The following is a 25,929-nucleotide window of genomic DNA, read 5'->3' as shown; positions in this document are numbered from 1 at the left end:
TCTACATTATGAAGAATTAAGGGGACTTCATCATTCTCTTTGTCTCAAGCCAAGTCAATTGGATTATCAAGTTTCTATCTTATATCCAATGTGCCTCCTTGCGGTACCTTGTACTTAAATTGTTTACCTTGAAAGTTACTTGCCCCCTTGCATGTTTTGGTTTTGTTCCTTGCATGTGTTTGTATATGTTGTGCTTCCAACTTGCTTATCTTGAGCAATCAAGTATGTGTGTGTTGGTTTGCACATCATGTACGTGTGCGTCGTGCATTGAGCCTCTTTGCTTCCTATTTGTATCCTAGTTGGCTCGTGTGAGAGATCAATGGAACATCCCATTTTGGGGGAGTGATGTGCTTTGTGCACCTCACAATCCTATAAATGTGTGTACATGAGGAATACCATCTAGTATTGATATTACAAGATTATCTAGTCGCTAGGTGGTATATCTCTCATGAGAAATTCAAATTCTAAAAATTCCATTGATTATCTCGTGTTGGATCCTCTTATTGCCTCTTGTTAAGTTCTTATTGGTATCACATTATGGGGGAGTAATATGCTAAGTGCATATTACAAGCCTAGAAAATGTGTACATTTGAGATATTGTCACCTAGAATTGATATTGTAAATTATCTTGTTCCTAGGTGGCATGTTAGCTCTACAAGTTGCAATTTGCTTTTGTTTGGAGTGAAGATGATGTCGGATATCCTTGCTATCTACCACCGGGAATTATTTCCAAATACTTCTTGTCTTTTGACAATTGGTAATCACTTATGTGTGGTAGAATTTAATTGATCATCTTTACATTGGCTTTTGTTTATTTGCCTTTTTCTCTTGCCAAGGTTTGTGTCAACTCCCGTTGTCTTCCCTACCACTTGTGGATCTTGTTTATTTCTTGTTCTTGTCTAGTGTTTTCTAGATATAGTGAAAGTGGTGATCCCACCTTGTGCATTTTGTATTCAAATGCAAATCCTATATAATGCACAACTCATGGGGGAGCTATCCTATTTTCTTTAGAACACTCTTCTTGTGATCCTTATCAAGTGTGTTTTGGTGGAAGGCAAGCCATTTCTTTTTGGTACTTTGTGCCATCATGAAACTTTGTTGAGAGCCTGGTTTGTTTGGAACCATCCTCTCTTTGGGAGTTTGACATCTTTAGTTTAGTGTGTATCAATGGATATCTCATTCCTTGATGTATCTTTAATGATATCTTCCAAGTGATGATTTCTCCATTTGGTATCCTTTTCACTTGGCATTTCTTTGTTTTTGGTTTCGGGTTTTGAAAGTCTTGAGCATGCATGTTTACTTCATGTATTTCATTTGGCATGCTTTCTTTCTTTGACTCAATATATAGGGGAAACTCCACCTAGTCTCAATTTGGATGAGATGTGCATGAAATTCATTTTCATATCTATATGCACATATTTATGTGGAGTTTGTCCTATGTATTGGTGTTTCTAACTATTTGGTCCCGATGAGTTTGGGTACCGTTTAGTTTGTGTTGTTCTTCTAGGAACATTTGGAGATGCATTGGATGCTCGGCTCACTCACAAGGAAGGTGTTGTCACCATGTGCATATTGGAGTCAAGCTAGGATGATCAATGAACTACTATCTACCTTCAATTGGTATCTACTACATCCTTCCAATGATATCTCGGTAACAAGTATCTATTCATGCTTTCCCCTCTTACATTCAACCTTGTGTAGGTTGTATCTTGGCATGATATTCATTTCATATCTTGTGATACTTGTTTCCTTTCTCAAAGCATCCCAATGATGATCTCTGTTGCTAGTTGTGATGCCTTGATGGATGTGTGTTGGACTTCATTTATATACAATAAGACCATATCTAGCCAAGTGATATGCTTTCAAGCAAATATCTTATTGGTATATTTATGACTTCCTTGTGGATATCTTGTTCCTTCGTGTTGTAACTATTTCGGGTGTACATCCTTTGTTGTAGATCTATATATCATCATGATTTCGTCTACATAGAACCTTATACACTTGAGAGAAATTACATCTCTAGTTGATATCCTTTCTTTCACGTCCACCTTGTCTTTCTTATGTTATTTCTTTGGTGGCTCCGTGAAATCTTGTGCCTTGAGTGCGTGTCCTCTATCGTTGCATCTTGATGCACTCTTGTGTGGTGAAGGCTATTTTCCTCTTTCTTATCTTTACGAGGTTTTTGCCATCTTAATTGGTATCCCTTGTCTTGATGAGCCTCCCCTCGTCTATCTTCACCACGGGTTGTCACAAGCATAGGTTCTCTTTTGCTTATTAGTAAGCTTGTGAACCCTTTTGCCAGTTGTGTGTGGGAATGATAGGCCTTGCACTGTGTGCCTCATTCTTTCAAGACTATGTTGATGCTTTATGCTCATCCTAATTTTAGTCTTCTCAAGTGCTTCGCTATGACTCACACACATCATTTTGGTTGAGCCTAATCTTAAGTTGCCTCTTTTACATGTTGCTCAACCATGTGCTTGTTGCAAGCGCTAGGCTTTGTTTCCTATAGGCTCACTTGCACTGGATGTAAGTTTCTATTGATTTTGGGGGAGCTATGATCCTATTTTGTGCACTTTGTATTCAAATACAAAAATTCTTATGTGTGCACAAATCATGGGGAGCTTCTCCAGTTTCTTTAGAACACTCGTTCGCTCATATCATTTATTCATTCATGTGGCATGTAGGATCATTGGTCTAGTTGGCTCAATTGATATTCGTTGATTGCTTGATTGCTTGTTTCTCTCTTTCTTATGTCTTTGTGGCATATCTTTCTTTTGTGAACTTTGGGCCTAAATATAGTTTGTTTTCCTCCTAGCATTTACCGTCAAACTTGTGTATTGCATTCCACTCTCTTGTTGAGAAATACACAATTTATGGAGGACCACAATTTATATTGGCCTTCTTAGATTTTCGCCCATTTTGGCAATCGATGTCAATGGGGGAGAAGTTTCAGAGAGTTTTGTGGAGAAGTTTAGAGAGTTATCTCTTCTTGCTTTGGTTTTGTTCCTTAGCATTTGCATCTCATTCGCATGCACTATTGGTTGTTGCATTGCATGGTGATGCATAATTCCTTATATAAACTCTCTTGAAAGTGATTGTCATCAATTACCAAAATGGGGGAGATTGAAAGAACATGCGTTGCCCCCATGTTTGGTTTTGGTAACTGATGACAATCTCTATGGACTAATGGTTGTCTTGAGTTATATTTGAAGGATTTGTCCATAGGCTTTTCTTGAAGTCCATGTGTTGGTTTTAAGGAGTTTATGAGTTGACCAACGTGCTATTAAGGAATTATACAAAGATTGGTCATGCGAGTGTTGAGCTTATTGCAAGCATGTCTTGAAGAAGAAGGTTGTGTGATCATTCATGTTTACCTTCAATACATCATCCAAATGAAGAGAGTTGCAAAGATTCAAGGTTGATCAAGACTAAGTCAATAGTGAATCAAGTTGACCAACTCACAAAGCGTAGAAGATGTACCGAGAGGGATCAAGTGATCCCATAGTATGGTAAGCATTGTCCATTGCACTTTGTGTACTAACCCATGGTCTATGTGAGAGTTCTATGTGGGGTTAGGTACGTATCCATGGGCTTGCATCAAGAGGAAGATATCATACAACCCATGGAAAGGATGACATCAAGTGGTGATCGGCATCAAGATTGCCATGTGCAAGTTCAAGTGGAGCATCACGAAGAGATCAAGTGCTTGAATCTTGCCATTCATTGTGGTGTCAATGGACTTGTGAAGATGAGCCGAAGAATGGCTCACCCATAGTGGACTATGGGGGAGCAATCATCTAGTCTTCATCGAGCCAATGCAATCAAGAAAGGTGGTCCAACTTGAGGGAGTCAAGATCGTCATCATCTAGCTCAAGTGAACCATGTGCAAGGCAAAGGTTTTCCCTTGATAGGTTTTCTATTTTACCGGTCTCATGGTGGTAGTTAGGAGACCGGGTTATAGGATCTTTTGTCGTACTATCAAGGGGGGCTCTCAAGTTGGTAGCTTGATCATATCGTTAGTAGAGAGCTCAAACCATTGCATCCTTGAATCTTGTTTCTTGTTTCTTGTTTGGTTCTCTTTGTGAGTCTTAGAGCTTATGGTCATCTTGATGTCAAGCTTGAGTTCATCGAAAATGGAGTTCGCATGCGTCTTCTATGATGTTTTCGGTGTTGGAGGTTTTACCGGTCTTATCCGAGGAAGGGTTCTCACCATTTTCTTATGGGACTTTTCTAATTTGCTTATTATTGATATTTCTTTCAATATTGTGTTAGCCTTTGTCGCTAGCTTTCCAACAAATTTGGTTTCGTTGAATTCGGAGTCCGTTTGCAGAAGTTGTGTCAGTTTTGGTGTTCTGAAAAGGCTGCAGCGGTACTACCGCGGACAGGAGCGGAAGTAATTTTTTAATACCGCTCTTGGGAGCGGTACTACTGCTTGGAGCAGTACTACCGTGGCTACTTCCGTGGCTACTTCCGCTCGGGACCAAAAACTCGTGTTTTCTCTCTCGTTGGGCTGTTTTGACCGTGCTAAGCGGTAGTACCGCTCCTCCAAGCGGTAGTACCGCTTGTGCACGACCTGAGCACATAAGGTTGGATTCAGGAGGTCCTATAAAAGGGGGTCTTTTTCCCCAATGAACCTTATCCTTTGAGCTCGTGTTCTTCCCCCATTGTTGACCTTCTTCGAGCTTGCTAACTCTCAATCCCTCCACGGATTCTTGCTAGTTCTTGAGGGAAAAGAGAGAGGAGATCTAGATCCATGTTTCCACCAATCACTTTCTCCTCTAAGTGAGGGGAACCCCTTGGATCTAGATCTTGGAGTTCTTCGTGTTCTTCTTTCTTTCTTCCTCTCATTTTCCTCCCTAGCATTAGCTGCTTTGGTGGGATTTGGGACAGGAGGACTTGGGTACTCCGTGTGCCCTTGCCATTGCATTTGGTGCATCGATTTGAGTTCTCCACGGTGATACGTGGAAGTGAAGTTTGAGAAGCTTATTACTCTTGGGTGTTTGGGCACCCTAGAGCTTGTTCCTCTTGGGTGCCTTGGTGCCCTAGACGGTTGGTGGTGTTCGGAGCTCAATCATTGTGGTGTAAAGCTCCGGGCAAGCGTCGGGGTATCCAATTAGGTTGTGGAGATCGCCCCGAGCAATTTGACGGGTACCGGTGACTGCCCCCAAGGGTTGCCAAAGTGTACGGGTTCGGTGAACGCCCCCAAGGGTCGCCATTTGTACGGGTTCGATGACCGCCCTCAAGGGTCCCTTAGTGGAATCACGGCATCTTGCATTGTGCGAGGGCGTGAGGAGATTACGGTGGCCCTAGTGGCTTCTTGGGGAGCATTGTGCCTCCACACCGCTCCAAATGGAGATTAGCATCTGCAAGGGTGTGAACTTCGGGATACATCATCGTCTCCGTGTGCCTCGGTTATCTCTTACCCGAGCCCCTTTACTTATGCACTTTACTTTGTGATAGCCATATTGTTCTTTGTCATATATCTTGCTATCACATAGTTGCTTATCTTGCTTAGCATAAGTCGTTGGTGCACATAGGTGAGCCTAGTTGTTGTAGGTTTGTGCTTGACAAATTAACCGCTAGGTTTATTCCGCATTTGTTCAAGCCTAAACCATAATTATTTTAAAGCTCCTATTCACCCCCTCCCCCCCGCCTCTAGGCGGCATCCTCAATCTTTCAGTTGCCATCGAGGATAACAAGATGGGGTTTGTATCATATTACATGTGTTTATCCCTCTACATCATGTCTTCTTGCTTAATGCGTTACTCTGTTCTTATGAACTTAATACTCTAGATGCATGCTGGATAGCGGTCGATATGTGGAGTAATAGTAGTAGATGCAGGCAGGAGTCGGTCTACTTGTTTTGGACGTGATGCCTATATACATGATCATGCCTAGATAATCTCATAACTATGCGCTTTTCTATCAATTGCTCGACAGTAATTTGTTTACCCACCATAATACTTATGCTATCTTGAGAGAAGCCTCTAGTGAAACCTATGGCCCCCGGTTCTATCTCTTATCATATTTGCTTTCCATCTACTTTTATTTGCATCTTTACTTTTTGCATCTATATCAAAAATACCAAAAATATATTTATCTTATCATACTATCTTTATTAGATCTCACTTTCGCAAGTGGCCGTGAAGGGATTGACAACCCCTTTATTGTGTTGATTGCGAGTTCTCAGTTTGTTTGTGTAGGTGCGTGGGACTTTTGAGGAGCCTCCTACTGGATTGATACCTTGGTTCTCAAAACTGAGGGAAATACTTACGCTACACTTTGCTGCATCACCCTCTCCTCTTCAAGGAAAACCAACGCAAGCTCAAGACGTAGCAAGAAGGATTTCTGGCGCCGTTGCCGGGGAGGTCTTCGCTCAAGTCAAGACATACCAAGTACCCATCACAAACCCATCTCCCTCCCATTTACATTATTTGCCATTCGCCTCTCATTTTCCTCTCCCCCACTTCACACTTGTCGTTTTATTCGCCCTCTCTTTCCCAATCTCCTCCTCCCTTTTCGCTTGCCTTCTTTTGTGTGCTTGTTTGCTCGTTTGACCTTATGGCCGCGCCTAAGGGTCCTGACCACCTTCTCAGAAGGATGGATGAGATTGAATCAAATATTAGAAGCTTTATGAATTTGCAATTTGAGCACAATAATTTCTTTAGAAAAGAGCTTAAGGAACAGAAAAGTTTTTTGGGTTTTATGAACAAAGAGCTTGATGATATGAATAAAGAATTCTATGGTGTTAACGCTCAAATTACTCGGCTTGAGACTGCTATAGCCAAAATTTCTGACAAGCAAGCCACCTTAGTCAATAAGATGGCTGCTAAACCAGAAAAATTACATGAAAATAATGATGAGGATCTTAAAGTTATTGACGCATCTCTGATTAGATCTATGTTTTGCAATATGAATTTTGATGATTATGGGAGTGATGATGAATCAACTTTGCCTAGAAGGCGTCCCAAAAATTCGGAGTCTTTAGATCTTGATGTTAAATTTGGTAAAAGTGAGATTGGAGAATCCTCTACTTCTAATAATATTGAACTTACTATCTCGGATTTCAAGGAATTTGATTATGATAATTGCTCTTTAAAAGGTTGTATTTCCTTGTTGCAATCCGTTGTTAATTCTCCTCATGCTTATAGTCAAAACAAAGCTTCTACCAAACATATTGTTGATGCCTTGATGCAATCTTATGATGAAAAACTTAATTCGGAAGTTTCTATACCTAGAAAACTTAATGATGAGTGGGAACCTACTATAAAGATTAGAATTAAAGATTATGAGTGTTTTGCTTTGTGTGATTTGGGTGCTAGTGTTTCCATGATTCCGAAAACTTTATGTGATATTCTAGGTTTCCATGATCTTGATGATTGCTCTTTAAATTTGCATCTTGCGGATTCCACCATTATAAAGCCTATGGGAAGGATCAATGATGTTCTCATTATTGAAAATAGAAATTTGGTGCCCATAGATTTTATCGTTTTTGATATAGATTGCAATCTTTCTTGCCCTATTATTCTTGGTAAACCTTTCCTTAGAACGATTGGTGTGATTATTGATATGAAGGAAGGGAATATTAGATTCCAATTTCCATTAAAGAAAGGCATGGAGCACTTTCCAAGAAAGAAAGTTAAATTACTTTATGAATCTATCATGCGTGCTACTTATGAATTTAGTGCCAAAGATGGCACTTGTTAGATCTATCTTTGTTTTTATGCCTAGTTAGGGGCGTTAAACGATAGCGCTAGTTGGGAGGCAACCCAATTTTCTTTATGTTTTTTGTTTTTGCTCATGTTTAGTAATAAATCTTGCATCTACCTTCTGTTTAGATGTGTTTTTATCTTTTAATTAGTGTTTGTGCCAAGTAGAACCTATAGGATAACCTACGATGATAGTAGATTTGATTCTGCTGAAAAACAGAAACTTTGCGCGCACGAATATAAATTTGTTAATTCACAGGAACGTGATTTTGTGTTGATTCTTTTTGCTGCTGTTCAATAGACAAATTGTACAGGACTTCCTATTTTGGTAGGATTTTTAGAGTTCCATAAGTTTGCGTTAGTTACAGATTGCTACAGACTGTTCTGTTTTTGACAGATTCTGTTTTTCGTGTGTTGTTTGCTTATTTCAATGCATCTATGGCTAGTAAATTAGTTTATAAACCATAAATAAGTTGGAATACAGTAAGTTTAACACCAAATTAAATAAATAATGAGTTCATTACAGTACCTTATGTGGTGGTTTTGTTTTCTTTCACTAACGGAGCTTATAAGATTTCCTGTTGAGTTTTGTGTTGTGAAGTTTTCAAGTTTTGGGTAAAGCTTTTATGGACTATGGAATAAAGGGTGGAAAGAGCCTATGCTTGGGGATTCCCATGGAACCCCAAGATATTCAATAATAGCCAAAAGCCTAAGCTTGGGGATGCCCCGGGAAGGCATCCCCTCTTTCGTCTTCGTTCATTGGTAACTTTACTTGGAGCTATATTTTTATTTGCTACATGATATGTGTTTTGCTTGGAGCATCGTGTATTATATTAGTCTTTGATTTTTAGTTTACCACAATCATCCTTGCTGTACACACCTTTTGGGAGAATCCTATTTGATTAGAATTTGCTAGAATACTCTATGTACTTCACTTATATCTTTTGAGCTTGATAGTTTTTGCTCTAGTGCTTCACTTATATCTTTTAGAGCACGGTGGTGTCTTAATTTTGAAGAAATTGCTAGTCTCTCATGCTTCACTTATATCATTTTGAGAGTCTTTTATAACAGCATGGTATTTGCTATGATCATAAAGTTGGTCCTAGAATGATGAGCATCCAAGTTGGGTATAATAAAAACTATCATAGAAAAGTGAATTGGATGCTATGATCAATTTGATGCTTGATAATTGTTTTGAGATATGAAGGTAGTGATATTAAAGTCATGCTAGTTGGGTGATTATGAATTTAAAGAATGCTTGTGTTGAAGTTTGTGATTCCCGTAGCATGCACGTATGGTGAACCGCTTTGTGATGAAGTTGGAGCACAATTTTATTTATTGATTGTCTTCCTTATGAGTGGCGGTCGGGGACGAGCGATGGTCTTCTCCTACCAATCTATCCCCCTAGGAGCATGCGTGTAGTACTTTGGTTTTTGATGACTTCTAAATTTTTGCAACAAGTATATGAGTTCTTTTGATTAATGTTGAGTCCATGGATTATACGCACTCTTTCACCCTTCCACCATTGCTAGCCTCTCTTGTACCGTGCAATTTTCGCCGGTACCATATACCCACCATACTCTTTCCTCAAAACAGCCACCATACCTACCTATTATGGCATTTCCATAGCCATTCCGAGATATATTGCCATGCAACTTTCCACCGCTCCGTTCATATGACACACATTACTTTTGTCATATTGCTTTTTGCATGATCATGTAGTTGACATTGTATTTGTGGCAAGGCCACCTTCATAATTTTCATACATGTCGCTCTTGATTCATTGCATATCCCGGTACACCGCTGGAGGCATTCACATAGAGTCATATCTTGTTCTAGCTTTGAGTTGTAAATCCATAAAAGTGTGATGATCTTCATTATTAGAGCATTGTCCTAGTGAGGAAAGGATGATGAAGACTATGATTCCCCCACAAGTCGGAATGAGACTTCAGACTTTACAAAAAGAGAAAAAAAAGAAAAAAAAGAGAAAGGCCAAAAGAAAAAAAAGATAGGCCAAAGAAAAAAAAGAAAGAAAAAAATAAAATGAGAGAATAAGAGAGAAGGGACAATGCTACTATCTCTTTTTCCACACTTGTGCTTCAAAATAGCACCATGGTCTTCATATTAGAGAGTCTCATATGTTGTCACTTTCATATACTAGCGGGAATTTTTCATTATAGAACTTGGCTTGTATATTCCAATGATGGGCTTCCTCAAAAGTGCCCTAGGTCTTTGTGAGCAAGCAAGTTGGATGCACCCCACTTAGTTTCTTTTATTGAGCTTTCATATATTTATAGCTCTAGTGCATCCATTGCATGGCAATCCCTACTCACTCACATTGATATCTATTAATGGGCATCTCCATAGCCCATTGATACGCCTAGTTGATGTGAGACTATCTTCTTCTTTTTTGTCTTCTCCACAACCACCATTCTATTCCACATATAGTGCTATGTCCATGGCTCACGCTCATGTATTGCGTGAAAGTTGAAAAAGTTTGAGATTATTAAAGTATGAAACAATTGCTTGGCTTGTCATCGGGGTTGTGCATGATTAAATACTTTGTGTGATGAAGATAGAGCATAGCCAGACTATATGATTTTGTAGGGATAACTTTCTTTAGCCATGTTATTTTGAGAAGACATGATTACTTTGATTAGTATGCTTGAAGTATTACTATTTCTTATGTCAATATGAACTTTTATTTTGTATTCATTTGGACATGTACATTCATGCCACAATAAAGAAAATTACATTATGAATTATGCTAGGTAGCATTCCACATCAAAATTTTCTTTTTTATCATTTACCTACTCGAGGACGAGCAGGAATTAAGCTTGGGGATGCTTGATACGTCTCCAATGTATCTATAATTTTTGAGTGTTCCATGCTATTATATTACCTCTTTTGGATGTTTATGGGCTTTATTTTACACATTTATATCATTTTTGGGACTAACTTACTAACCGGAGGCCCAACCCATATTGCTGTTTTTTTGCCTATTTCAGTATTTCGAAGAAAAGGAATATCAAACGGAGTACAAACGGAATGAAACCTTCGGGAGCGTTATTTTTGGAACAAATCTGGTCCGGAGAGCCTGGAATGCAAGTCAAGAAAGCTCCAAGGGCCCCACGAGATAGGAGGGGCCCCCCTGTAGGGCGCGCCCCCCTGTCTCGTGGGCCCCTCGGGCAGCCACCGACGTACTTCTTCCTCCTATATATACCTACGTACCCCGAAAACATCCAGGAGCACCACGAAACACAATTTCCACCGCCGTAACCTTCTGTATCCGCGAGATCCCATCTTGGAGCCCTTGCCGCCACTCTGCCGGAGGGGGAAGCAACCACGGAGGGCCTCTACATCAACATCCTTGCCCCTCCGATGAGTTGTGAGTAGTTTACCACAGACCTACGGGTCCATAGTTATTAGCTAGATGGCTTCTTCTCTCTTTTTGGATCTCAATACAATGTTCTCCCCCTCTCTTGTGGAGATCTATTGGATGCAATCTCTTTTTGCGGTGTGTTTGTCGTGATCCGATGAATTGTGGGTTTATGATCAAGTTTATCTATGAACAATATTTGAATCTTCTCTGAATTCTTTTATGTATCATTGAGTTATCTTTGCAAGTCTCTTCGAATTATCAGTTTGGTTTGGCCTACTAGATTGATCTTTCTTGCCATGGGAGAAGTGCTTAGCTTTGGGTTCAATCTAGCGGTGTTCTTACCCAGTGACAGAAAGGGTTGCAAGACACGTATTGTATTGTTGCCATCGAGGATAACAAGGTGGGGTTTATATCATATTACATGTGTTTATCCCTCTACATCATGTCTTCTTGCTTAATGCGTTACTCTGTTCTTATGAACTTAATACTCTAGATGCATGCTGGATAGCAGTCGATATGTGGAGTAATAGTAGTAGATGCGGGCAGGAGTCGGTCTACTTGTTTTGGACGTGATGCCTATATACATGATCATGCCTAGATAATCTCATAACTATGCGCTTTTCTATCAATTGCTCGACAGTAATTTGTTTACCCACCGTAATACTTATGCTATCTTGAGAGAAGCCTCTAGTGAAACCTATGGCCCCCGGGTCTATCTCTTATCATATTTGCTTTCCATCTAATTTTATTTGCATCTTTACTTTTTGCATCTATATCAAAAATACCAAAAATATATTTATCTTATCATACTATCTTTATTAGATCTCACTTTCGCAAGTGGCCGTGAAGGGATTGACAACCCCTTTATTGTGTTGGTTGTGAGTTTGCAGTTTGTTTGTGTAGGTGTGTGGGACTTTTGAGGAGCCTCCTACTGGATTGATACCTTGGTTCTCAAAACTGAGGGAAATACTTACGCTACACTTTGCTGCATCACCCTCTCCTCTTCGAGGAAAACCAACGCAAGCTCAAGACGTAGCAGCCACCATAGAGTTTAAGATTACAACTCGATCTAGCAAAGTCATCAAAAAAACGAGAGTTTTAACTTAGAAAAAAATGCCCATATAAGATAGACCCGCTTGAAGACTAACTCAAATTTCTCCCCCTTTGTCATCGAATGACCAAAAGGGTTGAAAATGAGGACTAACGCCCCTGAAGAATATCATGATGATGGAGGAGCGCCAGCGTTGTTGGGGTCTTGTGTCATTGTAGGGCATGTCGCTGTGTCGTCCAAGTCTTCATATTCATCCATGTTGCATGATGAACACTACAAGAAATATGCTATCTTGTGACCTCCACTATTGGTCACTGAAAGGTCATAGTTTTTCATTTGCGACCTTTTTGTGACCAAAAACAGAGGTCAAAAGCTGAGGGTCGTAAACTGACTATAGCGACCTTCTCTGTGAGAAGGTCGTGGACGTTTATGACCAAAATATTCCTACTGTGGTGTTTTGGTCACTAGCAGCCTCCCCAGTCCACGTAGGCATCCAGCGTGGCAAGCTGATGTGGCACAAGATTCAGCCCGGTCCAATTCGATTTTCTACATGGGCCTAGCCCAACAATTCTTGATTTTTTCCAAGTCAATTCTTGTGGGCTACATGGGCCAAGCCCAATATTTCAGCATCTTTATTTTTGGGCCTTGGCCTTCTTACAATCATTTATTTTCTATTTTCAATCATTATATTTTAGCGCTAGTCCCACTAGTCATAATGCCATACATCAGTCCCACATGTCAGAAATTTCAAAAATGCTCAGATTTTATTCACAAGTGGTTCCCACTGGTCAAGTTTCCATTTCACATCTTTTCAACAAACATAATCACTATTTCAAACATACACTAGTCTTTTACAATCTGTTACAATATTACAAAGGTGCATCTTAAATTGTTCTCACTCATCAGATTGTTCATCAAGTAACACTAAGTCTACTACAATCTGTAGATAGTCTATTACAACCCCAATATGCCTACTGTTACAATATTACAATATTTACAGTCTATTACAGTCAAACATAGAGACAACTCTTTGCTGAGTAGGGCTATACGGCTTCGAACTTCAAATTTCATAGACCTGGAGCTCCTGTAAAAGAGTGAACACATAGACTACCAGCATTAGATTATTAGATTATTCCTGGACTATCAAAAAATTATATATTGAAAGAGATCTCATAGAAATGTAGGTTTACGGGCCAAATATATGATAAAGCAACAGATTCAGCCAACTTTAAAGACCTAGATGTTTGTGATGCATCTTCACAGAACCACAAGAACACTAGATATAGTATAATATGATTCCAGGAGACCACAAGAGCATCAATCAGCAGCAGGTATATAGCTAGCAAACTATCTACTAGACATCATCGACACTTGAACCATAACATGTATGTCCAGCACCGAAACAAAAAATGGGACCATAACATGCATGTCCAGCAAGGAAACAAAAAATGGGACAAGTACTAATGCTGGATAACATGTACAGGAAGGCCATCCAATGGTTTCAGCCACATCCTAATAAACCAACGACACTCTAATACTACTAATTACCAGCAGCGAATAAAATAGCCGAATGAGGCAACAACACTTGATCATCGACACAACAGTCAGCAAGGACTCAACCATGGCGCAAAAAGCATCAAAATCCTAACTAACCCATGAAACAGAGCATGGTTGTAGCATAGCAAAGGTAGGAGCTCACAATGGTGGTTTGTGTAGCCGATGTCGTACAGCCTCCGTTCATTGCTTGCGAGCACCATGCACCTTGGTGCCTTGCATACGGCCTCCTTCGAGTCTGCGAGGGAAAGAACGAGGTGAAGGTTAGTCGCATCAAGGATGTTGTTGTTCTGGGTCAAGCTAAGTTAACGGCATAAGAGATTTTAGTCAACAAAAATTAACATGTGAACATCTGGCACAATAGTAGTATAGATTGTAGTAGTAAGCATGCAAGGAAACAAAACATGGGACAGATATTGATAGCAACAAAACAACCAGGATATGACAATAGCAGTAGTATAGATTGTAGTGACAGAAGCACAAGCATGCAAACATGCATCTCATCCCAACCTAAAACTAGAAGCAGTAGCAGCCATTCATTTTTACGCAAGTGTAAAACTAAACCATAAGCACTACAGCATTTGCTAAACTTGTCAACTAAAGAACTCTATCTCGAAAGGCCTGAAAGAAGATTACATAAGCACCAGAACACCCTAACCACCACCAATTCTCTTCATAGTTGATCTGATGTAAAAAAGTAAGCAATATGATACAGCAGCAGGCAAGTAGTATATATCACTCATGTAGCTGTATAAGACTGATGAGTACATGAGCAGCAGCTATATAGGACTGATGAGTATATGAGCAGCAACTATATAGGACTGATGATGCTTGTACTACCTGGGAAAGAGCCACCACCAGCAGTTTGTTATAGTAGCAGGGTCAGTGAACTTTCCAAATATGGATTCAGCAAATGCATAGTGAGTTCACTTGTTAATTGGCTAGTTGAATTCTACTAATAACCTATAGAACAACTAAAACGGGGCTGCTATATATAGACACGCAGCGTAGATGAGAAAAATGCTTCCACCTTGTTTCAGCAGAACTTTATATGCGATAGGGCAGGTAATTTATGCATGCCTGACTCGAAAGGTTAAAAGCATGCCTTCACAAAACAAATGATCATGCATATGAACTAGATAGAAGAACAATCTTCATCCTAAGCAATTGTTTGCAGCGAACAGAAGGTTTAGAAAACTTATCCAGAAAGTGACAGGTGAATAACTGAATATGAGGTTACAAATGTCAAATAGAGTCGATGCAACATTCTTGGGATATATGTGATAGGGCATACAGCACAAAATGCAGTTGGAGTGGAAAATTAAATCCACAATCAAGTTATTAGCTAGGGAACCATCGGTATCACTAAAATGTTGGACGAGTCATGGCTGGCTCGCTGACAAGGAGACCATAGTCTTCATGGCCATCACTCTTCTTGTGCTTCCATACACCTGCATGACAGATTTATATCAAAACTTGATACAAGAAGTGTTGTGCAAAAACTATTGGTGGAACAACAAATTTTGACAGGAAATGGAGTCAGACAGATAACTAGCTACCTGGGAAACAATGGAGATAAACAAAGAACAACAGGCCTAGGTTTAACACAAAAATCCTACCATCAGTACAGAAATAACAGGGCACAAACATCAATGAACAATATGGAAAAAGTTAGAAATTACATGACTTTACAGTTACAACTTATAAGGTAGTAGCTACTAGGTAGCAACTAGCAGCAAGCACAAGCAGCATTAGCTAGCAGTAGCAACTAGCGACAAGCAGCAATAGCAAGCAAACGGCAGCACCTAGCAAAATCAGTAAGCCAGGAACCAAAGCAAGCAGCTAAAGCAGCAGCTAGCAACCAAACCACCACCAGCACCAGCAGCACCAGCCAGCAAGCAAACTAAGTAATACTAATCTGTTGACACATGCCTGTTGTTCCATCTGATCCAGCTTGCGCGTGAACCATACAACTAGAGTTGTCATTTTAGAGAAGTACCACTGGCCGTTAGAATATCGAAGTCCTAGATGACACTGAGACACCGGGTGCTAATTTTAAGAACTGAAACATGAGCCATCAATCCAAGGTGCAGCTGTAAGACAATATGTTTGACACAACACTGACATAACTAATTTACTTCATCGGCCAGTGATCAGTAAATTACATAGTTCCTTACTACACAGTACACACTGAATGCAAGTGGTATGTCCAACTTGAAACATGGACATTGGCAGGGAATGGAAACGGCGGTCAGCGGCTCACCCTGGCTCGGCGGAGCGGGTCGACGTCCCGAGAGGCGTAGACGCCCATGCCGTCGGGGCCCTCGAGGAACTCGACCCCGTAGGCGCGCATCATCCGGGCGTACCCGATCCGGTAGAAGTCGGGGTCCGCCGCCTCCATCTGCACACAAACACCATTGCCCAAGCAGCGTTAGCAACGTATAACAAGGGAGGGAGGGAGCGGCACAATGCAGTGCTGGGAAATCACCTCGTCCGGGTAGGGCTCGTCCTCCTACGGCGGGTCGAGGAGCCTGAGCGGAGGCGCCTCATACTCCTCCACGGCCGAGGCAGTGGCCTCCTCCACCGGCACCGGCGACGGGTCACGGAGGCGCGGGCGGCCGACGTGCGGGGGAGGGGAGAGGAGGAGGCGACGGGTGCAGGTGAGGCAGCGGGGCGGGAAGGTTGTGGCCGGGAGGGGGGCCGGGGAGGGGAGGAGGAGAGGGGAGGTGGCTTGGGGTGGCGATGCTGCTTGTGGTGGGGAAGGGAGGGGTCTGGGTGGCGATGCGGTGAGGGAAGGGAGGGGTCTGAGTGGCGATGCAGTGAGGAAGGGCGTAGGGAGGCCATGGATGCGGTGAGGAAGGGCTCGCCGGTGGAGCTGATGGGAGGGAGGGAATTCCTGCCGGATCTGGCCTCGACATGAGTAGCCCGAGTGGATCTAGGAGGAGAGGGGAGGGGCTGCCAGCGATGAGGTTGGATGACGATGGCCTAGAGCGGAGCGGAGGTCGGGGCGGTGGGTGAGCTAGGGTTTGGGTCGGGTCGGGGCGGTCGGGGCGGAAGGGTGCGGTGGGCAGGGAGAGGAGTGGATCGAGAGGGGGGCGGCAGCAGCGATGAGATGGGGGGAAGAGGGCGATCTGAGCTAGGGTTTGGGCTGCGGGTGGATGGATGGATGTGGGATGTAGAGATGGATGGATGGATGGATGGACGCCATGTCATCGATCCGTGGGAAGAGTTCTCATTGGTTTAGAAAATCAGTGATTTAAAATAGTTTTGAAGTACTAAAAATAGAGTGATTTTGTGAAGTAGCTCTCAAATTTTTTTTGCAAAAGGGAACAACACAAATTTTTACTAGAGTTATACTAAATTTTATGGATAAGGACCAATTTGTAAGCATTTCTGATCTTTCTACCAATTTTTAATCATTTTCCGAGTGCCAAAAATGAGTTTTTTTTTGTGAAGGACCTACCAAATAATTATTGTAAAATTGTACCAAATCAATTTTCTAAAATACTAGGACATATTTAATGCATAATTGACCAAATGGTTGGGTGTAAAAAGTTTTGATCCACCTCTGGTGAAAAAGACAAATTCCCGCCGATTCAGCTGGAAGCGGATCAAATTTGAACTGCAAGTACCTCATAGTTTGCTATTTATTTTTTCCAAAAATCATTTCTAGGTACATAAGTACCTATTTAATCAGAGAAACACCAAAAAAATCCAAGATTCAACCACTAGCTAGGAACGGCCATTCCGGCCGTTTTGACCGCATTTTGAAACGGGCATAAAAAATTCAAAAAAATCAAAAAATTGGGAAATCTTCGCATTGTGTCATTATATGTGGCCAAGTTCCCAGGAAAAATAACAAACTTGTAATACAGCAATTATTTTAAAAAAGTGTTCTCAGAAACGAGCTATCACGTGTGGAGATCAATGGCTTTCAAGCCAAATGATCAATCTCATGGCCACATTCATGGCATAGTTTGTTCAAATGATTTCATATTGTGCACAAGGGTACATCTTGGAATTCCAAACAATGTTGCCTAAGGAAGTTTTCATTTTCTTTGCACAGAAAATTCATTTTTCATTTTCCGAGTGCCCAAAAGGAGGTTTTTTTGTGAAGGAACTACCAAATAATTGTTGCAAAATTGGACCAAATCATTTTTCTAAAATACTAGGTCATATTTAATACACAATTGACAAAATGGTTGGGTGTCAAAAGTTTTGATCCACCTCTGGCGAAAAAGACAAATTCCCGCCGATTTAGTTGGAAGCGGGTCAAATTTGAACTGCAAGTGCCTCATAGTTTGCTATTTATTTTTTCCAAAAATCATTTCTAGGTACATAAGTACCTATTTAATCAGAGAAACACCAAAAAAATTCCAAGATTCAACGACTAGCTAGGAATGGTCATTCCCGCCGTTTTGATCGCATTTTGAAACAGGCATAAAAAATTCAAAAAAATTAAAAAAATTGGGAAACCTTCGCATTGTGTCACTATATGTGGCCAAGTTCCCAGGAAAAATAACAAACTTGTAATACGGCAATTATTTTAAAAAAGTGTTCTCAGAAACGAGCTATCACGTGTGGAGGTCAATGGCTTTCAAGCCAAATGATCAATCTTATGGCCATATTCATGGCATAGTTTGTTCAAATGATCTCATATTGTGCACAAGGGTACATCTTGGAATTCCAAACAATGTTGCCTAAGGAAGTTTTCATTTTCTTTGCACGGAAAATTCATTTTTTCATTTTCCGAGTGCCCAAGAGGAGGTTTTTTTGTGAAGGAACTACCAAATAATTGTTGCAAAAATGGACCAAATCAATTTTATAAAATACTAGGCCATATATAATGCACAATTGACAAAATGGTTGGGTGAAAAAAGTTTTGATCCACCTCTGGTGAAAAAGACAAATTGCCGTCGATTCAGTTGGAAACGGGTCAAATTTGAACTGCAGCTGCCTCATAGTTCGCTCTTTATTTTTTCCAAAAATCATTTATAGGTAAATAAGTATCTATTTAATCATAAATACATGGTTTGATGGCGAGACATCGAGGTTTGGATGGTGGCCGAGGGCCCCAACTCTAGAGCGCGTAAGCTCGCATGCCCGCCGCGTGGTCACCGCGTGACCGTGGTGTTGCCATGTGTTCTGGGCGGCCTAGGCATGTCTAGTGGGTTGGACACTCCCCAGGTAGGTGCTAGGAAGAAAATCACAACATAAGATTCTCACGAGGAGACCGATTGATGCTCAAACATGAATAAGCAGCCAAGTGTTTGATTTGCGGTATGGTAAATGCACATGGCTAATGGGCGTGAGTTTTGGCTGAGGATGATCAGTTACTAAGGAGCTTAGGTGGTACTTGCTTTACAAAGTATCACACTGGACATAAATACGAATGTTGAAGCTGGGCTCAAAATAATGAATGGATTGAGCTAGCATTTGGTGGAGGATGGTTATTTGGGCATAGGAAAGCACTGTAGAAAATGGATACCATTTGGACATGCCAAAGTGGTACTTCCTTCACAAAGTGCTGCTCTGATCAGAATAGGAAAATGAATATTTTTGAATTATTTTTGAACTAGGCAAGGAAGGTTTTTACATATTTGACGAAGATATGACCCAAAGAATTTATGAGATTTTTTTGGGAATTTTGGGAATAACAGAAATATAGGTTGCTTCACAACCTAGGGCAAAAACCGCCACATGGACATGACACATAGGCAAAACTGATGAGATGGCGCCTAGTCATCACAACCCACCACAATCTACAAGGCTATGACCATCTATATTGGTCATTAACAACTAGAAATAAGGCAGCGGACTAGCACTGTTTGCTTTGTGACCTTTTCGTGTAAGGAAATTACGACCTTTCTGACCAAAATGGTCGCAATGGTTTAGGGTTTGGAGCCCCTCGAACAGCTTTTAACCAATTGGTCTGAAATGGTCATAGATCTATGACCAATTCTTCCAGGGTCACTGACAAAAGGTCACTAGTTGACATATTTCTTGTAGTGGAAGAATATGAACTGGCGACCAAGGAAGGAACCTTGACCTTCTTGTATTTCTTCGGTGGAGGAGCAGACCAGTCAAAATCTTCCTTGAAACCCATTTATTTTAGATCTTCTTCACCATAGAGATGTGACAAAATAGCCCAGGTGCGATCGAAGACTTCATGGAGGTAGTAATGGTTTTTCTTCATTGCATTATGTGTAGAAGTCATGTTGTGAAGAATAGAGCCAAACTGACGCTTAACCCATTTGTGAGATTCACCTTCTGGTGAAGACTAAGAAGCAGCTCACGGCCAGTCATCACACGAGGAGTAGTGGCTTGAGGATTTGGCTTGGATGCATTTGCAGCAGAATCATGAGTGGCAGAGTCATCATTGGTGGAATAAGATGCAGCTTTGCGGAACTGACCATCCAATGGACGAATACCTTCATCGATAACAGCTGGTGTCTTGCCCTTCTCATCAGCTGAGGAATATGTCCGCTTGAGGACTTCAATCGGTGGCAAGTAGCTGAGGTGATTCAGAAAGTCAGCTTTATAGTTGAGTGAAGACCTTGTTCTGAGGAATCTCATGATCCAAGGAGCGCAAGGCTTCAGCTCAAACGGAGAAAGTGCAACATTTGCCAGAGTCCTCATGAAGAAATCATGATAATTGATAGGGATGCCATGCATGATGTTGAATAGCATATTCTTCATGATGCCAACAATTTCCTCATCGGATGAGTCGTGGCCTTTGATGGGACTCATAGTCTTCGTCAGAACGCGGTAGACAGTTCTTGGCACATAGAGCAATTCCTTCACGAGGAATTTGGTCCTTGGGGCTTGACCAGGCTTCAGAGGCTTCATGAGAACTTGCATGTAATGAGCAGTAAGTTCAGGTTATTGGTACACACAACGAGCACCTTCAGGTGGAGGACTAATTGGCAGGGCACGAAGCAATTCAGAGGCCGATGCCTTGTAGTGAGTGTTTTCGGTCATCCAGTCCAACACCCAAGAGTTGATGCCATCAGCATTACCTGTGATATGCAGCATTGCGTAGAACTGAAGAATGAGCTCTTCATTCTAGTCAACTATGTCTGAGCAAAAGTTGAGCAAGCCTGCATCATGAAGCATACTGAGGACTTGAGAGAAGCAAGGCATTGATTCCATGTCCACGTGAGGAATATGCTCATGGTCGAAGACTTTGTCCTTATTGAACAGCAGTGAAGAATAGAAGTTGGCCTGGCTGGCAGTCCAGAAACGCTTCCTTCTAAGACGAGTAGTGTCATAAGGGTTGAAATCAGTGAAGAACACATGATCGCCGAAGAAATCATTAGCCTTGAATTTTTGCTTCTTTGAGAAGGGATCCTTAGGCTTGGGCTGAGGAGTGTCAGTCAATTGCATCACCACCTCAGGAATCGCAATGTCACGATCCACAACTGAGGAATTTTAGGCTCTTCTTCAGCTGCAGCCTGGGTCTTCAATTCTTCATTTACATTTTCATCAGCACTAGTGGCTGGAATTTCTTCATGGACAGATGGGGTTGCATGAGGTTCTTCAGATCCCATTTGTACTTCAGTAGCAGCAGGGGACTAAGGAATTACTTGAAGTGGAGTGAACATTGGAGAGTTGGGGTGCTGACTTTCCCAAAAGTCATCATTCAGCATAGGTGTGGTACAACCAATGTCCACATCCTCATCTTCCATTTCTTCAACGCCGAGCTTTTCAGCAGTGAACTAAGGCATAGGCGAGGAGACAACTGGTGTTGAAGGGATTGCATCCACTTCAATTTCTTCATCCAACTACTCTGACGAAGCAGCAGAAGGATTCTCTTCATCAATTTCACTTGGAATCACATAATCTTCACCAAAAGGAACAAGGTCCTTTGATGGCATGAAAGAGACAGGAACGACATCAATTGGGTTGTTAATTGAGCTTGTCAAAGGCTCCATCTTCTTCGGAGCTGAAGAATTTGATGAAGTTGATGCCTTCCTTTTCTTCACAGCTGCATGCTCTGCAGCCTTGGCCTTCTTCGCATCTGATGCAGATGGAAGGATCGGAGTTGGTGTAGATGCAAGGAGGTGCAGAGGAATTTGGTTCAGTTTCTTCAGGCGCAACTGATGCAGTTGCCCTGACTACTTCATTTTCTTCAGGCGCACCACTAGTGGATGCCCTGGCAATTTCTTCAGTGCTGGAATGGAGTCATCAGCCCTGGTACTTTCATTTTCTTCAGCAGCCTGAATGTCATCAGCGGTGCTGGCATGCTCTTCAGTGGGCTGAGCAGATGCTTCAGCCGGATTAACTTCAATGTGCACAGGAGCAGCAACACTTGAAGTGAATATCTTCGTCAGATTGACGAACCGAACCTTGGCGCCCTTCCAATTAGCATAGTAGCGATTGAATTCATCACTCAGTTGCTTGATCTCAGCTTGCAAGGCAACGAGTTGATCAGGGGTGAGAGTGAGGACATTGTCCTTGAGGTAGCGCTGCTCCTTGTACTGCGCTTTCTTCAGTCTTCTGCCTTCTTCAAATTTCCACTTCTCTTCCTCAATGAAGGCAGTCAGAACATGACTTTGACCAGGAGTGAGGTTCATCCCCGGCAAAGGCGTGCTAGGGTCCGTTTGCCATAGGTCAATGAAGTCGAGGATCAATTTTGGATCCAATAGCAGTGGCACATTGCTGCCTTTGGCTCTAGCGGCCCTGGCCTGCCTGTCTCTGATGATTTCGGCAAGTTCTTCATCATCAGCCTCATCGTCATCAGAGGGCACTTGGAAGGCGACCTGCTTCTTGTGAGGACTTGGTCGAAGGCCTCGTCCAGCAGTGGCCTTTTTGTTCAGCAGAGAGGGGTCAGCTGAGGAACTTGCAGATGCTCCTGAGGCAATTGAGATGCCTGTAGTCCTTTGGCACATGGCGAGATGCACATGTGCAGAGGATTCGGTCGGAGCAGCTGAAGGACTTTGTCGGAAGAGCTGAGGACTTTGAAGGAGGAGGAGCGTCTGAGGAAATGGTCGTGAGGGCTTTGAAGAATCTGGCCTTGAGGGCATTGCTCGGGAACTTGGTCATGAGGGCATTGAGGGAGAAGCACTTGACTTGTGCGCAGGCTTCTTAGGCATCGCCTTCCTCGGCTTACTAGCAGAGACCTCAACAGCATTAGCAGTAGTAGAGAGTCTTCATTGAATTCCTCATTGCTTCCTTTGCTTGCTTGGCCAGTTTGGCCTGGCGCTTTGCCCATTCATCAGCATAGTCCTCACCGCGCTTGAGGCTAGTGGGATCTGCCAATTGGCCTGGTGCCAATGGAGGTCTTGAGCATGGAGGGTTGAGTGCAAATTTCTTCATATACTTGGGAGTAACATACCTGTACTCCCTCCATTCATGTGCCCATCTCCTCTCTATCCTTTGTATGCGCACCTTGCACTGATTTTTGTCCTCCTCTCAGGGGGTGCAGTATCCAGCATAATGTCATTAGGGATCTCGAAATGCTGTGGTGACCTCAGGCCTCTTTCCACCCTTCTGTGGCTTCTTTCCGTCAGCCGTTTTATTTAGTTGAGGAATATGAACAACTGAAGTTTCTGAAGAGGTGTGCAACTTTTCTTCGAGGAACGCTGCAAATGAGTTAAGTTGATGAGAACCTAGTGATTTAGCAGCGGACATGTGTACCTGTGAACAGAGTATAGTTGCGAGGATTTTTGGAGAGGTCATATGCGTTCTTAGAAGGTTTTTCAAACAGAATAGGTTTGAGGAATTTGACCAGATGAGTCTTGAAGAATTTCACTAAGCGTTCTTTGTCTTAAGTTCCAGAGTTGTATAGATTGAAAATCCACACAATTGAGGAATCTTGAAGAAAGTCATTGCTTAGAGAAACGAATCAAGAGCAGATGACATGTCAGGTGTTTAGTGTGTGAAGATTGAAGAATAAACACCTTTGAAGGTTTTCAAGAAAACATTTGAATCAAATAGGGCAGTAAAAGTAACTTTTAATTACCCTTGATGAAGAACACGACGAACTAGGAAGAGTAGATGTGAAGTTCATCAGTTCAGATCTTCCACGCCCTAACTCGGCAGAGGAAGATAGCTACGGCGGCGACGGAGTGAAGAAATCCGCAACCGGCGCGAGTACATCGACGACGAGGTCGAGGTAGTGAAGCTCTTCCTCACCAGCGGCAATGAAGTAGCGGTGGTGCTAGGGTTTGAGAAGCTCGAGCGGGAGTAAGAATGAGCGGAGTAAAAACGAAGTGAGGAAGGGAAGGGGGTATTTATAGTTGGAGTGAAAAAACTGTACGCCCGAAGAAATTGGACGAACGTGCCCCTGGCCTTCTCATTCGCTTGACATGTGTCACCCACGTACTGAGAGGTGGCGATCGTGTAAGATCGTGGGTGAATAGATAAGTATTGTCGTGGGATGCGGAACGGTTTAAGCGGCAAAGCCGAAAATTTAGATAAGATAAGTTAATATTTTGGCTCACAATTTCTTCAGCTGTCAAGGACACAGTGAAGATTTGAATGAGTTTCAAATAGAACACACATGAAGAATTTGTGAACAAACTGGGCTGAGTTTAGCATAGAGGGGGAAGGGTCCGATCACATTCACTTAGCAGAATAAATCAACTTGAAGAAATAGCAATAAGTGAATGCTATATATATATATATATATATATATATATATATAAATGAAGAACAACCACGGAAAGAATGAAGACAAAGCAAAGTGAAGAATTTGAAAAACTTAGGAATTTCAAAAACGAAGAAAAACTCAAATTGAAGATTTTCAACTTTGTTTGGTCGCGTAACCCACCGTATAAGAAAGCTGATTTCAGACACCGCGTACAATTGTCGTAGGGCTCTGAGAATCAATTTCTTCATACTTAGAGGGTTAGTCTTGATTGATTGAAGAAAAACGTTATTCGTGTGTTGCGCATATAAGTCATCAAGTCAGCATAAGTGTTAGGATGTGTGTCCATTTCAGAGAACATTCGAAGATTCTAGGATATTTAGCTCACACCGCAACTTGCTAAATCTCTTTTCATCCAAGGGCTTAGTGAAGATATCGGCCAGCTGGTCTTCAGTGCTAACGTGGTCGATGGAGATGTCGCCCTTCAACACATGATCACGAAGAAAATGATGACGAATCTAGATGTGCCTGGTCTTTGAGTGTTGAACTGGGTTATGAGCAATCTTGATAGCCTCTCATTGTAGCAGTAGAGAGGCACATTCTTCACATTGACACCATAGTCCTTGAGTGTTTGCTTCATCCACAGTAAGTTGAGCACAGCACGATCCAACAGCAATGTACTCAGCTTCTGCAGTGGAGAGTGATACGCAGTTCTGTTTCTTCGAGGACCAACAGACCAAAGATCGTCCGAGGAAATGGCATGTGCCTAACGTTGACTTGCGGTCCACATGATCGCCAGCATAGTCAGAGTCTGAATATCCAATGATATCAATCGAAGAGCCCTTGGGATACATATCCAAGTGTTGGTGTGTGAGCTAGATATCGAAGAATATGCTTCACAGCCTTATGGTGTGATTCCTTCGGTGTAGCTTGAAATCGGGCACACATGCAAACACTAAGCATAATATCTGGCCTAGATGCACATAGGTACAACAAAGAGCCAATCATGGAGCGGTATACTTTTGATCGAAGTCTTTACCATTTTCATCAGTGCATAGATGGCCATTTGTGGGCATTGGAATTTTGACCCTTTGCAATCTTGCATGCCGAATTTCCTCAATACGTCTTTGAGGTATTTCTCCTAAGATATGAATATGCCATTGCGCTGTTGACGAATTTGAAGACCTAAAAAGAATTTCAATTCTCCCATCATAGACATTTGATATTCCTTCACTCATCATATAGGCAAATTCATCACTGTACATTGGTCAGTACAGCCAAAAATGATATCATCAACATAAATTTGGCACACAAACAATTCACCATCATAAGATTTAGTGAAAAGAGTTGGGTCGAGTGAACCGGGTTTGAAGCCTTTCTTCATGAGGATCTTCAAAGTATCATACCACGCCGAGAGGCCTGCTTGAGGCCATACAGGGCCTTATTGAGTCTGAAGACTTTGTCAGGATGCTTTGGATCTTCAAAACCTGGGGTTGAGCAACATATACTTCTTCCTCAAGCTTACCATTGAGGAATGCACTTTTCACATCCATTTGTTGTAAGATAATATCATGATGGTTAGCATAAGCAAGTAATATGCGAATAGCCTCAAGCCTAGCAACAAGTGCAAAAGTTTCATCGA

The 25,929-nt window shown here is 41.8% G+C and overlaps 1 pseudogene; it reads right to left on the bottom strand.

Moving 5' to 3' along the window:
- Positions 1 to 15,720: 15,720 nt before the first annotated feature.
- On the bottom strand, positions 15,721 to 20,731 carry LOC123090014 (uncharacterized; annotated as a pseudogene).
- Positions 20,732 to 25,929: the final 5,198 nt, after the last annotated feature.

This window comes from Triticum aestivum, chromosome 4B (assembly GCF_018294505.1).
Source record: "Triticum aestivum cultivar Chinese Spring chromosome 4B, IWGSC CS RefSeq v2.1, whole genome shotgun sequence".
Lineage (NCBI taxonomy): Eukaryota > Viridiplantae > Streptophyta > Magnoliopsida > Poales > Poaceae > Triticum > Triticum aestivum.
Note: the sequence above shows the minus strand (reverse complement) of the source record. Positions and strands in the feature narration are given on the sequence as shown.